Genomic DNA, 13,208 nt, shown 5'->3' with positions numbered 1-13,208 from the left:
TAGTAAGTCTAGGCTTGAGCTCACTTATTATGAACACTCACTTATTAACATATATGAACACCAATCTTTTAGGAAATAAACTACTGTATGCTCACTGAATATTTTGTGTTGTAAATGTATATCAATGCAGCTGTAATGAATAATAAGCATGATGTGGCAAAACTTGGAACTGATGTGGTTACACAAACATAGTTCCAAATTAAGTCTTTGGTTTAATATTATGTAATTTACACTGGAGAATCATCTTATGTAAGCCCTTCAAATGAGAATCAAACATAGTACACATCACATACTTCAATATCCCACAAACTCAATTTGCTATTAATTATTTAAAGGGGTAGTCCTAAGTCAGCACTACTTTAAAGGATTTTTTATTTTTTTTGCTAAGCCACTTTATTCATGCCCCCATCATGGGAGAATGGCACTAAGTACACATCACATACAGTACTTCAATACCAAACATACTTAATATGAATGTGGGTAGTCTTAAGTTGGTGCAGCTCTGAGTGGTTATTATTTTATGCTACCTTCATTTTATTTCATGCACCATTTGCACAGCAACAGTAAAGTACCTTTTGCATTGACTATAACAGTTTATGGGTGTTGTTAAGATACTGTTCACATATGATTGTGTTCCTGTTTCAATTTAATGGGTTTAATTGTGATAAATTAATATAGTAGAACAGCTTAGGTTTACAAAAACACTAAAAACAAGAAGGCAAACTGTAGGAAAGGTGAGGTAACAATAAAAGCAATAGACAACCAACAATTATAAACAGAGCACACAAGTTTATGGTGATAGATATTATTTACATTTGAAATACAGTTTAGAATTTTTTTACACAACTGAAAACCCTTGCACTGCACAAACAAATATTCCTTCATCTACAGATCAACCAAATTAAATGAATAGACTAATGATTGAAAGATTTAGTCATTAATATACAGGCGATGCCTGACCTGAGTTGCTTATTACCTGAATACATTTTTTTAGAACGCCAAGTCATTCATGTTTGCTTTTTGTTTTCTCATGCACATTCTGCAGCAGAAATATCTGATAACTGCATATATGATCAAGATTATGAGTGACACAGCAGAAAATCAGCACTAGAATAACATCAACAGAGTGATAAGAGTACCAGGGCATTTTGTATGACTCTGTGCGCAAGTGAGCGGCACCTTTGGTGTCTCATAACAAACTCAATCCAGAAGACGGCATTGTCCAGAGGCTTCACTGGAACATCCCTGTGAAGCCTTGAGAGTCTCTGCCATGTTCCTCCCGATAAGAGGGATCATAGAGTACCTCTTTGAACCGTTTTAAAGGAAGGACTGCTTATCCATTGTGGCAAAGTCTACATTCTTGGCTGCACCTCGCACTTTCATTTTAGAAAGATTGTCGGGCTGGTCAAAAATCAGGGCCAATCCATTATTGGCACACCCGTGGTAGATGGCTTCTTGAATTCCTTGGTTCCTCCATGTGCCACAAAGGCTCTGGTCTTGGGATGACCCAGAAGATCATTCTGAGGCATCCAGTCCATCACTAAGGTGTTGTTTCCTAGTGCAGATGGTCTCTTTCCTTTGTACCTCCAGATGATCTTCTGTGGAAGTTCTGCAAAGGCTTCAGCAATCGCCCTCGGCCACATCATCAGGAAGCTGACCAATAAGAGTCCCCAGAGACATGATAATGACAACCATGATCACCCGAGCTCTGGAACAAAGTCCTCCAGATCTTGTGGGAGAGGCTTTGATGGCTTGCATTGAAAACCTGCCATGTAGATGATGTTTGGCATGAGTGGGACGTGGATATTCGAAAAACAAAATCAGCTCTATGGAGCCACAGATCAGCTCCCTGAACTAAAGAAAGGAAGGATGTTCCAGGGGCCAATGAACCGTTCAGCGAGTGCATCATTAATTGGAGAAATTACCAAAGCAGCCCCTATTTCAATAAAGGTGTACATTACTACATTACATCTCTTCCAAGAAACTCATGCGATCTGATAATTTCAGAGATGGAAAAGGTACATAAGAAAGTGGAGATGGAGCTATTGCAAAATGGGCTTCACTATAACCTGCCCAACGAACATTGTAGACCATGGGCAGTTTGAGATAGTGACCTAATATAACCCCTCCAAACATGTTTGGGTCTGTAAGAATCATATCATACTTGGCATCTTTTAAAGACTGCATAAGCTGCTGATCTTCGATCATGTTGACAATCATTTCACTTTCTGCTTCAAAAATCTTCAAAAACTTTGCCACATTTCTGGCCTGCAGCTGTCAGATGACCCCATGTGGAACCTTCCCTCAAAATGTGCATTAGTCCTGGATGCAAATATTTCAAGAACTTCTTTATTATATCCTCCTGCAGACTTCAGATTTATCGATGTGTAGTGAGGTGAGAATTCTTTTATGTAGCAGCTGCTTCCCCACCCTCAAGACTGTTACATCATGACCTTTGGCATGAAGTGCCTCACCAAGATGTTCATGTTGAACCCAGTGACTGCCATCCACAGGAAAAACAGAACCTTCCCAGCTTTGAGCAAACTGGGCCATTTGCCAGCAGAAGGGTTAATGTGATTGGCCATATCACCCTGAAACCCCTGTCCATTCATAGTAACCTATCGCAAAGAAAAAGAAACATACAATTCCAAATTAAGAAAATATGGTGACTTTAAACAGATTTTGTTTTTTTGGAGATGTGAATTAAGCTTATTGTACATAGATGATCCTGTTAGTGTTTGTTCCAAACATTATTTATTTATTTGAATATGTTGTACTAGATATCTGAATTTTTTTCAATACATTCTTGTATTGTTGCTTTAAATCACAGTCAAAACTGATTGAAACTTAGAAAAATATATAGAGGCAAACGTCAGATATATAGAGGATCTTTATTTATTTGTTTATTTAAACATTTGAATATTGCACATCAATATAAACCACGATACACTTCATCCACAATAATTCAATAATCACAAGGCAAACTACAGTGAAAGAAAATTATTCTGACCCATTACTGTGTATAATGGGAAACCTATCAGGTAAACCTTTATTACAGTCAATAAGTTGGCATTGGTGGACTTAAAATAAAAAAATTGGCTTGCAACACATATAGTTGAACTCTATGCACATGCAGGCTGATAGATCACCTAATCTGCTCCTGTGTCATTAACTAGGATGATTGGTTGCTGTCACCTCGGCAGCCAATGAGCTTGCTCATCATCAGTTTAAAAACTCTGTGTCATTCTATGCTGTTTAATGCTGGGCGTGTTTTTGGAGACCCTTCGCCACCAGTGTTTAGATCTGCTATGGGGTTACATGTACTGTATGTTATGTTTGCAGTACCAGCATGTTATATTCTCAGACGGTATGTCTGTGCATACAGTATACTGGCAGTAGCACGTCTCAATACTTGCTCTGCCATAATAATCAAAGCAGCAGCAGCAGCAGCAGCGTAGCAGATCTATACCACCAAGACCAAATACATAAACATTGCCATATACACATACATTATCATATTAAATCCAGAGAGTGATCATGACAGAAATACAGTTAAGTTCTAAATTAAACTAGAATTTATAAACAAATTATTTGTCAGAAACTGAATAATGTACAGTAATACCAGAGTTTAAAATAGTTACAAGAAGTCACTACATTTGTAAGATTAGTCTAAGTGCTTATGTAGCTAGCCAACAGGTTTAGATCAAGAATCTGGGCTGTCATTTTATTATCTCAATGTTTTTATTCTTCAAGAAATGCTTCTTCTAATTTTCTGTATGATAGATTGCATTGTAATCAGTAAATAAGAGATAACGTAAGCTTTTGACCAAATTATAAAACTTTGAGTTGTTTTTATTAGTTGTATTCTGTATATACACAATTGCCACTGTATGTATGTTGATAAAGTCTCTAATCTAAAAGAAATGTTGTACACATAAATTGTACCAATGCACCTCAGCAAAGATCTATAATTGTATAACAAAAGAGTTCCACGTAAGTCTATGCTCTCAAGTGCAGATTGTCACAGAATGCACACCATGCTGTATAACCCACCAAATTAAAAATGTTGTTATGTAATTTACTAAAATGAAAAAATAAAAATATCATTCATGTTTGCTTTTTGTTTTTCTCATGCACATTCTGCAGCAGAAATATCTGATAACTGCATAAATGGTCAGGATTTAAGAGGTGACACAGCAGAAAATCAAGCACCAGAATAACATCAACAGAGTGATAAGAGTACCAAAGGCATTTTGTACGACTCCGTGCGCAAGTGAGCGGCACCTTTGTGTCTCATAACAAACTCAATCCAGAAGATGGCGTGTCCGAGGCTTCACTGGAACATCTTTGTGAAGCCTTGAGAGTCTCTGCATGTTCGCCCGATATTTGGATCACCAAGAACCTCTTTGACCGTTTTTAAGGAAGGACTGCCTATCCATTGTGGCAAAGGTCTACATTCTTCGCTGCACCTCGCACTCTCATTTTTCCAAGATTGTCAGGCTGGTCAAAAATCAGGCCAAATCCAATGATTGGCACCCCGTGGTAGATGGCTTCTTGAACTCCATTGGTTTCCTCCATGTGCCACAAAAGCTCTGGTCTTGGGATGACCCAGAAGATCATTCTGAGGCATCCAGTCCATCATTAAGGTGTTGTTTCCTAGTGCAGATGGTCTCTTTCCTTTGTACCTCCAGACGATCTTTCTGTGGAAGTTCTGCGAAAGCTTCAGCAATTGCCTCGGCCACATCTTCAGGAAGAGCTGACCAATAAGAGTTCCCAGAGACATGATGATGACACCATGATCACCAGAACTCTGAACAAAGTCCTCCAGATCTTGTGGGAGAGGCTTTTGATGGCTTGCACTGAAATCCTGCCATGTAGACAATGTTTGGCATAGTGGGACGTGGATATTCAAAAAAACAAAATCCACTCTGTGGAGCCACAGATCAGCTCCCTGAACTAAAGAAAGGTAGGATGTTCCTGAGCCAATGAACCGTTCAGCGAGTGCATCATTAATTGGAGCAATCATCAAGCAGCCCCTATTTCAATTATGGTGTACATTACTACATTACATACTCTTTCCAAGAAACTCATACGATCTGATAATTCCAGAGATGGAAAAGGTACATAAGAAAGTGGAGAAGGAGCTACTGCAAAATGGGCTTCACTGTAATTGTCCAACGGGCATTGTAGACCATGGGCAGTTTGAGATAATGACCCAGTATGACCCCTCCAAAAATTGTTGGATCTGTGAGAATAACATCATACTTGGCATCTTTTAACAACTGCATTAGCTTCTTGTCTTCAATCATGTTGACTATCATTACACTTTCTGTTTCAATCATCTTCCAAGTACTTTGCCACACCTCTGCTTCAAGCTTTAGACGACCCCAGATGGAACCTTCCCTCAAAATTGCCATAAGTCTGGATGCAAATGTCTCGAGGAAGTCTTCACCAAATCCCCCTGCAGACTTGAGATTTATTGAAGTGTAGTGAGGTGAGAACTCTTTGATATACCAGCTGTCTGCCATCCTCATGACTGTTATATTGTGACCTTTGGCATGAAGTGCTTCAACCAAGATGTTCATGTTGACCCAGTGACTAACATCCACAGGAAAGACAAGAACCTTCCCACTCTGAACAACTCTGACATTCACCAGCAGAATGGTTAAGGTGACTGGCAAAATCACCTTGAAAAACTGTCCGTTCATAGTACCTGTCAGGAAAAAAAGAGATAATTCCAAATTAACTAAATATGATTCCTATAATCTGCATTACTAGCGACTGTGTATAGATGGTGTTGTAAGATTTGTGTCTGTCTGACAGTAGTCCATCCATGCCTTCTTGCTTTATAACAAAATCAATATTGATTAAAAATTTAATCCCGTAAAAAATTATATAAAACATTTATGTTGAAAATATTTAGAGGCAAAGTTCAAAATGTAAAATACCTGTATTTATTCGCTCATGGAAACATTCAAATATTACATGGCAAATAAATCACAATATATATTTTAGAGTCCATCTGCAGTCATTCAATAATTGCAAGCACAGTAAAGAAAAACTTTCTCACCCATATTTTCTTAGACAAAAAAATTTAGCAGGTAAACCTTAGTTACATGGAGTGTAAGTCACCAAACTACAAGCATAGTCTTTGTCCTCACAGTGAATGCCAGCATTTATTTATATGCGAGCAAAGTTTCATAATCATTAACTAGATTTCCCTTACTGTTTGGGCAATCGCACTTCATGAAGTTGAGTAAAACATGTAAAAGGGACTTGCAGAGAAGTTATAACCTACCAATCACCAAGTAAATATATATTTCATATAAATATATAACTCAGATGTTGCAGACCCTTTTGTGTGCTTTTGTCTACATGTAATGTTTACAAAGATTATTTATCATATTCTTAAGTGTACAGATGGACAATGGAAGCGCCATGGATGTTGACAAAACTTGTTTGTGGCTCTTGACAAAAACAAAATTTACTAAAATCAAATAATATAAAAAGCAAATTTACTGAAGTTTGACTTCTTTTCCTCATGCATATTCTACAGCAGAAATACCTGTTAACTGCATATATGATCAGGATTATGAGTGACACAGCAGAAATCAGCACCTTTGTGTCTCCTAACAAACTCAATCCAGAAGATGGCATTGCCCAGAGGCTTCACTGGAATGTCTTGGTGTCTGCATGTTCTCCCGATAAGAGGGATCATAAAGAACCTCTTTGACCATTTTAAGGAAGGACTCCTTATCTATTGTGGCAAAGTCTACATTCTTGGCTGCACTTCACACTCTCATTTTAGAAAGATGGCTTCTTGAATTCCATTGGTTCCTCCATGAGCCACAAAGGCTCTGGTCTTAGGATGACCCAGAAGATAATTCTGAGGCATCCAGTCTATCACTAAGGTGTTGTTTCCTAGTGCAGATGGTCTCTTTCCTTTGTACCTCCAGACGATCTTCTGTGGCAGATTTGCAAAAGCTTCAGCAATTGCCTTGGCCACATCTTCAGGAAGCTGACCAATGATAGTTCCCATAGACATGATGATGACACTATGATCACCAGAGCTCCGACCAACCAGAGCTCTGGGCCAATGAACCGTTCGGCGAGTGCATTATTAATTGGAGCAACCTGCAAAGCAACCACTATTTCAATAAAGATGTACATTACTACATTATACAACCCCTTTCCAAGAAACCCATGTGATCAAATAATTCCAGTGATGGCAAAGGTACATAAGAAAGTGGAGAAGGAGCTACTGTAAAATGGGCTTCAATGTAAACTGCCTAACGGACATTGTAGACCATGGGCAGTTTGAGATAGTGACCTAATATAACTCCTCCAAACATGTTTGGGTCTGTAAGAATCATATCATACTTGGCATCTTTTAAAGACTGCATAAGCTGCTGATCTTCGATCATGTTGACAATCATTTCACTTTCTGCTTCCAAAATCTTTAGCCTGCAGCTTCAGATGACCCCACATGGAACGTTCCCTCAAAATGTTATGAAGCGGACAGGAGACAGAGGTAAGGAAACGTTAGGGTGTTTATTAAATGACAACAAGGAGCACATGAAGGATAGCCAGGAGGATCAGGAATGATGTTGGGGTCTTTTCCTCCGTGGCTGGGTAACAGGAATACCCGAGGATGGACAGCACACACCAGATACAGCTGACAGAGGATGACACAGACTTGGAAGGACTGGAAGACAGGACGATTCGGGAGGACCAGGAAGACTAGGAGGAATACAAAGAGAACAGGTAAGTAAATCGTTTGTTTTAGCTGAGGATGACTACGCTGAGTGGTCGCTCAGTTGTCCGCTTTCGTCGAGACGAGCCCGGACAATGAGCGACTGGAGTGCTGTGCTTTTATCTGGTGCTCGTGAATGTGATGCAGCTGTGTGCTCATTAGAAGTCAGGTGATGGTGATCTTCGTGAGTGGGGGTCGTGAGAGCCTGACCAATCCATGACAGTACCCCCCTCCCCAGGGCCCGCTCCTGAGGGCCGACACCTCCGACGCCGTGGTGGTCTCCCTCTGCCTCTAGGCGCTGGGAACTCAGGGTGGCTCTCATGAAACTCCACCATGAGACTAGGATCGAGAATATCAGCTCTGGGAACCCATGTCCTTTCTTCGGGGCCGTACCCTTCCCAGTCCACCAGGTACTCCAACTGGCCACCACGACGTCGGGAACGCAAGATCTCCTTCACTGCGTAGACGGCTCCTTCTTCTAGGAGCAGTGGAGGAGGGGGTTCCTCTTCGTGTCAGGCTCTGTGGAGGGAAGAACAGGATCGTGATAGGGTTTCAGGAGTGATACGTGGAATGTAGGGTGAATACGGTAGTGAGAGGGTAATTGTAGTTTGTAGGTGACGGGGTTAACCTGTTCCACGATGGTGAAGGGACCAACAAATCGGGGACTTAACTTGCGAGAGGGCAGTCGCATGCGTATGTCCCGGGTGGATAGCCACACCTTTTGTCCGGGTGTGTATCTGGGTTCTTCAGACCTTCTCCTATCGGCGGTTACCTTGCTTCGACGGACTGCCCTCTGCAGATGTTGATGAGCCTCGTCCCAGACTCTCTCGCTCTCCCGGAACCAGTGATCCACTGCGGGGACATCAGATGGTTCGCCATCCCAGGGAAAGAGCGGTGGTTGGAAGCCCAGGACGCACTGGAATGGCGTGAGTCCGGTGGAGGGTTGCCGCAGTGAATTTTGGGCATATTCTGCCCAGCCCAAATACTGGCTCCAGGAGTTCTGGTGACCACTGCAGAAGGTCCTCAGGAACCGTCCCACCTCCTGAATCTTCCTCTCTGTCTGCCCGTTGGTTTGGGGATGATATCCAGAAGAGAGGCTGACGGCCACACCTAGGAGCTTGAAGAAGGCTTTCCATAGACGTGAGATGAACTGTGGACCTCTGTCCGACACAATATCTTCTGGAATACCAAATGACCTGAAGACTTGATTAAAGATATTGTCGGCAGTTTCAAAGGCTGTGGGAAGACCTTTCAGAGGGATTAGTTTTGACAAACTTTGAGAATCTATCTACTATGACTAGAATACAGGTATTACCTTCTGACGAAGGGAGGTCAGTGATAAAGTCCACTCCTAGGTGTGACCAGGGACGGTTCGGAATCGGCAAGGGATGGAGCTTTCCAGCGGGTAGATGACGTGGGCTCTTGGATTGGGCACAGTCCTTACAGCCCTGAACATATTGCCTCACATCCCTTGCCATGTTTGGCCACCAGAATCGTTGGGATACTAGCGAGAGAGTATTGTTGATCCCTGGATGTCCAGTGCCTAGCGAGGTATGTAAGGAGTGGATCAGATCTACCCGGTGTTCAGGTGGTATGAACTGCCGATGAGGAGGGCATCCCGGCGGAGCAGGGGCTTCCGGAGTGGCAACGACTGGAGGAGCGTTCCAGGTGATCGGACAAATGGAGATGTGTTCGGGAAGAATCTTCGTTGGGAGTTCTTCATGATCGTGATGCTCGTGTAAACGAGAGAGAGCGTCTGCTCTTAGATTCTTGGGTCCTGGACGATAGGAAATGGAGAAATCAAAACGTGAGAAGAAAAGTGACCATCTGGCTTGACGTGGACATAGTCTCTTGGCCTCTTTGATGTATTGGAGGTTTTTGTGGTCTGTGATCACCTGGAACGGATGTTTGGCTCCCTCCAACCAGTGACGCCACTCCTCCAAGGCTAGCTTGATTGCTAGAAGCTCCCTGTCTCCTATGCTGTAATTCTGCTCCGCCGGGCTCAACTTCCGAGAGAAATAGGCACAGGGATGCAGTCGGGGCGGTGTATCATGATGTTGAGATAATACTGCCCCGACGCCGGTGGTGGATGCGTCCACTTCCACCACGAAAGGAAGATTTGGGTCAGGATGAGTCAGGAGTGGGGCCCTTGTGAACTCCTTCTTAAGAAGGCGGAAGGCTGCGGCTGCTTCTTTGGTCCACTCCAGTCCTTTGGGTTTACCCTTGAGGAGATTAGTGAGAGGTGATGTAATCCTGCTGTAGTCCTTGATAAACCGTCTATAAAAGTTAGCAAACCCAAGAAACCTCTGGAGCTCCTTAATGGAAGTGGGTTCTGACCAGGATAGAACAGCCTCAATTTTCTTCCCATCCATACGTATACCGGTTTGGTCAATGATGTATCCCAAGAAATGAATCGACTTCTGGTGGAATGAGCATTTCTCCGCTTTGAGGTAGAGGTGATGTTCTCTCAATGTGTGTAGGACCTCCGCAACGTGTTGGCGATGTTCGGCCTCACTCCGGGAGTAAATGAGGATGTCATCTATGTACACTATTACACAGTGGTGAAGAAACTCCCGGAGGACTTCATGAATGAAGTTTTGGAATACGGAGGGGGCGTTGACCAGACCGTAAGGCATGACCTCATATTCATAGTGGCCAGTAGGGGTCACGAATGCTGTCTTCCATTGGTCCCCCTCACGTATTCTTATCAGATTATACGCGCTGCGGAGGTCCAATTTAGTGAAGACTTTAGCTTCTCGGAGCTGTTCCAAAGCGGCTGGTACCAGAGGAAGGGGATATCGGTATTTTACTGTACCGTTATTAGGACCCTGTAGTCGATGCATGGACGCAGCCCTCCGTCCTTCTTGGCCACAAAGAAGAAGCTTGAGGCGGCTGGTGATTTTGAGTGACGTATGTACCCCTGACTCAGAGCCTCCCTTATGTAATCTTCCATTGCCTGATTCTCTGGAAGCGAGAGCGGGTAGATCCTACCTCTTGGCAACTGGGCATCTGGAACTAGGTCGATCGCGCAGTCCCATGGCCGATGCGGCGGTAGCTGGGAAGCTCTCTTGGGGCAGAAGACATCATGAAAGGAGCTGTACTCCTTAGGAATGTGGATAGACTGCTTCTCAGGAGGGCTCTCGACCGATGTTGCAAACAAAGAAATGGGGGTTCCGACCTTGAAGAGGGAGATTTGGAAAACAGGCAGGTGTACATCCAGATCCCCATTTCTTTATCTCTCCTGTGCCCCAAGAGATGATGGGATCGTGCTTCACCAGCCACGGGCGCCCTAGAATGATGTCCATATTTGCACCCTCCAGAACCAGAAATTGAATCCTCTCTTGATGTAACAACCCCACTTGAAGAAGGATGTCTTCGCATTGTCGATGGATACGGGTCGAAGATCGAGTGCACTGGGTTATCGGTTGTATCTGGTATATATGCGAGGACGCCTCAGTACGGAGGTGGAGTTGACGACAGAGGGATTGGGAGATGAAGTTCCCTGCTGACCCGGAGTCGATGAGGGCTGTGACAAGGAGAGAAATAGAGGCAGTAGTTATTTGTACGGTGGTAGTAAGTGGTTTACATTGTTCAATATTCGTACTGAATACACTCACTGAAGTCCGAATGGGACGAAGGGGACACTCCATACGGGTGTGTCCACTGACACCGCAGTATAGACACAGACCCCGGGTCAGCCTCCTCTGTCGTTCCGCTGATGTCAGTCTTCCAGACTCTATTATCATGGGTTCTGGTTCTGGAGAGGCTGTTGACTCAGGCGATTGGAGGAGTGCAGACGAGGGGGTGATGGTGTCCTGTTGATAGGAACGGAGACGATCGGAACATCGGAGAGAATGTGGATGAATCTCTCCAGACCCATTGTATCATCTAATGTGGCCAGTTGGATTCGGAGAGTGGGTTCCAAGCCGAGCCGGTACGTGGTCAACAACGATCTCTCATTCCATCCACTTGCAGCTGCTAGAGTGCGAAACCGGAGAGCATATTCCTGTGTAGATAGAGTACCTTGCTTTAGATGATACAGCTGCTCTCCAGCGGCTACTTCCCCATCAGAACGTCCAAACACCTCTTTGAAATACTCCGTGAAGGTAGTGATGGAATTCATGACCGGCCCGGCTTGGTTCCAGATCGTCTCAGCCCATTTAAGTGCAGGTCCAGAGAGTAGAGATACGATGTAGGCGATCTTCGACTTATCTGTGGGATATAGAGAAGGTTGCATTTCGAATATGAGGGAACATTGTAACAGAAAACCATTGCACTCCCCCGCTCCGCCTGAGTAGGGCGCTGGTCGGGCCATGGGACTGGAAGGAAGGGCCGAAGAAGAAACTGTGGAGGCGGAAGTGCTCGGTGCTGGTGGTGCGTTGGAAAGTGGAGCTGGTGGCTGTAGAATCCGCTTCAACTGGTCCACCAGCTCTTGAAGGTGATCGGGGGTGCTCATGTTGTCGTCGTTATGGGTCCGGGCTTCTGTTATGAAGCGGACAGGAGACAGAGGTAAGGAAACGTTAGGGTGTTTATTAAATGACAACAAGGAGCACATGAAGGATAGCCAGGAGGATCAGGAATGATGTTGGGGTCTTTTCCTCCGTGGCTGGGTAACAGGAATACACGAGGATGGACAGCACACACCAGATACAGCTGACAGAGGATGACACAGACTTGGAAGGACTGGAAGACAGGACGATTCGGGAGGACCAGGAAGACTAGGAGGAATACAAAGAGAACAGGTAAGTAAATCGTTTGTTTTAGCTGAGGATGACTACGCTGAGTGGTCGCTCAGTTGTCCGCTTTCGTCGAGACGAGCCCGGACAATGAGCGACTGGAGTGCTGTGCTTTTATCTGGTGCTCGTGAATGTGATGCAGCTGTGTGCTCATTAGAAGTCAGGTGATGGTGATCTTCGTGAGTGGGGGTCGTGAGAGCCTGACCAATCCATGACACAAAATGTGCATTAGTCTGAATGCAAATATTTCAAGGACTTCTTTATTATATCCTCCTGCAGACTTCAGATTTATTGAAGTGTAGTGAGGTATGTAACCGCTGCTTGCCGTCCTCATGACTGTAACATCATGATCTTTGGCATGAAGTGCCTCAACCAAGATGTTCATGTTAACCCAGTGACTGCCATCCACAGGAAAGACAAGAACCTTCCTGCTTTGAGCAACTAGGACAGATGCCAGCAGAAGGGTTAATGTGATTGGCCATATCACCTGAAACCCCTTTCCATTCATAGTACCTAACGCAAAGAAAAGAAAATATGCAATTCCAAATTAAGAAAATATGATTACATGAAACAGATTTTGCTTTTTGGGAGATGTGAATTAGGCAATATTACATAGATTATGCTGGTACTGTTTATTGCAAAAATTAGTTTTTATTATAAATTATGTTGTACTAGATCTGTCAATACATTCTTGTATTGTTGCTTTAAAACAGTCAAAA

General features: G+C 43.5%; 1 protein-coding gene and 3 pseudogenes across 1 annotated transcript in view; 1 reads left to right on the top strand and 3 right to left on the bottom strand.

Moving 5' to 3' along the window:
• elfn1b (extracellular leucine-rich repeat and fibronectin type III domain containing 1b) overlaps window positions 1–13,208 on the top strand; it is a 133,389-nt gene that overhangs the window by 35,003 nt on the left and 85,178 nt on the right. The window lies entirely within an intron of this gene.
• Window positions 991–2,608, bottom strand: LOC130221326 (UDP-glucuronosyltransferase 2C1-like; annotated as a pseudogene).
• LOC130232488 (UDP-glucuronosyltransferase 2A3-like) lies at window positions 4,104–6,436 on the bottom strand (annotated as a pseudogene).
• Window positions 6,339–13,122, bottom strand: LOC130221316 (UDP-glucuronosyltransferase 2A3-like; annotated as a pseudogene).

The sequence above is a fragment of the Danio aesculapii genome, chromosome 1, assembly GCF_903798145.1.
Source record: "Danio aesculapii chromosome 1, fDanAes4.1, whole genome shotgun sequence".
NCBI classification, from domain to species: domain Eukaryota; kingdom Metazoa; phylum Chordata; class Actinopteri; order Cypriniformes; family Danionidae; genus Danio; species Danio aesculapii.
Note: the sequence above shows the minus strand (reverse complement) of the source record. Positions and strands in the feature narration are given on the sequence as shown.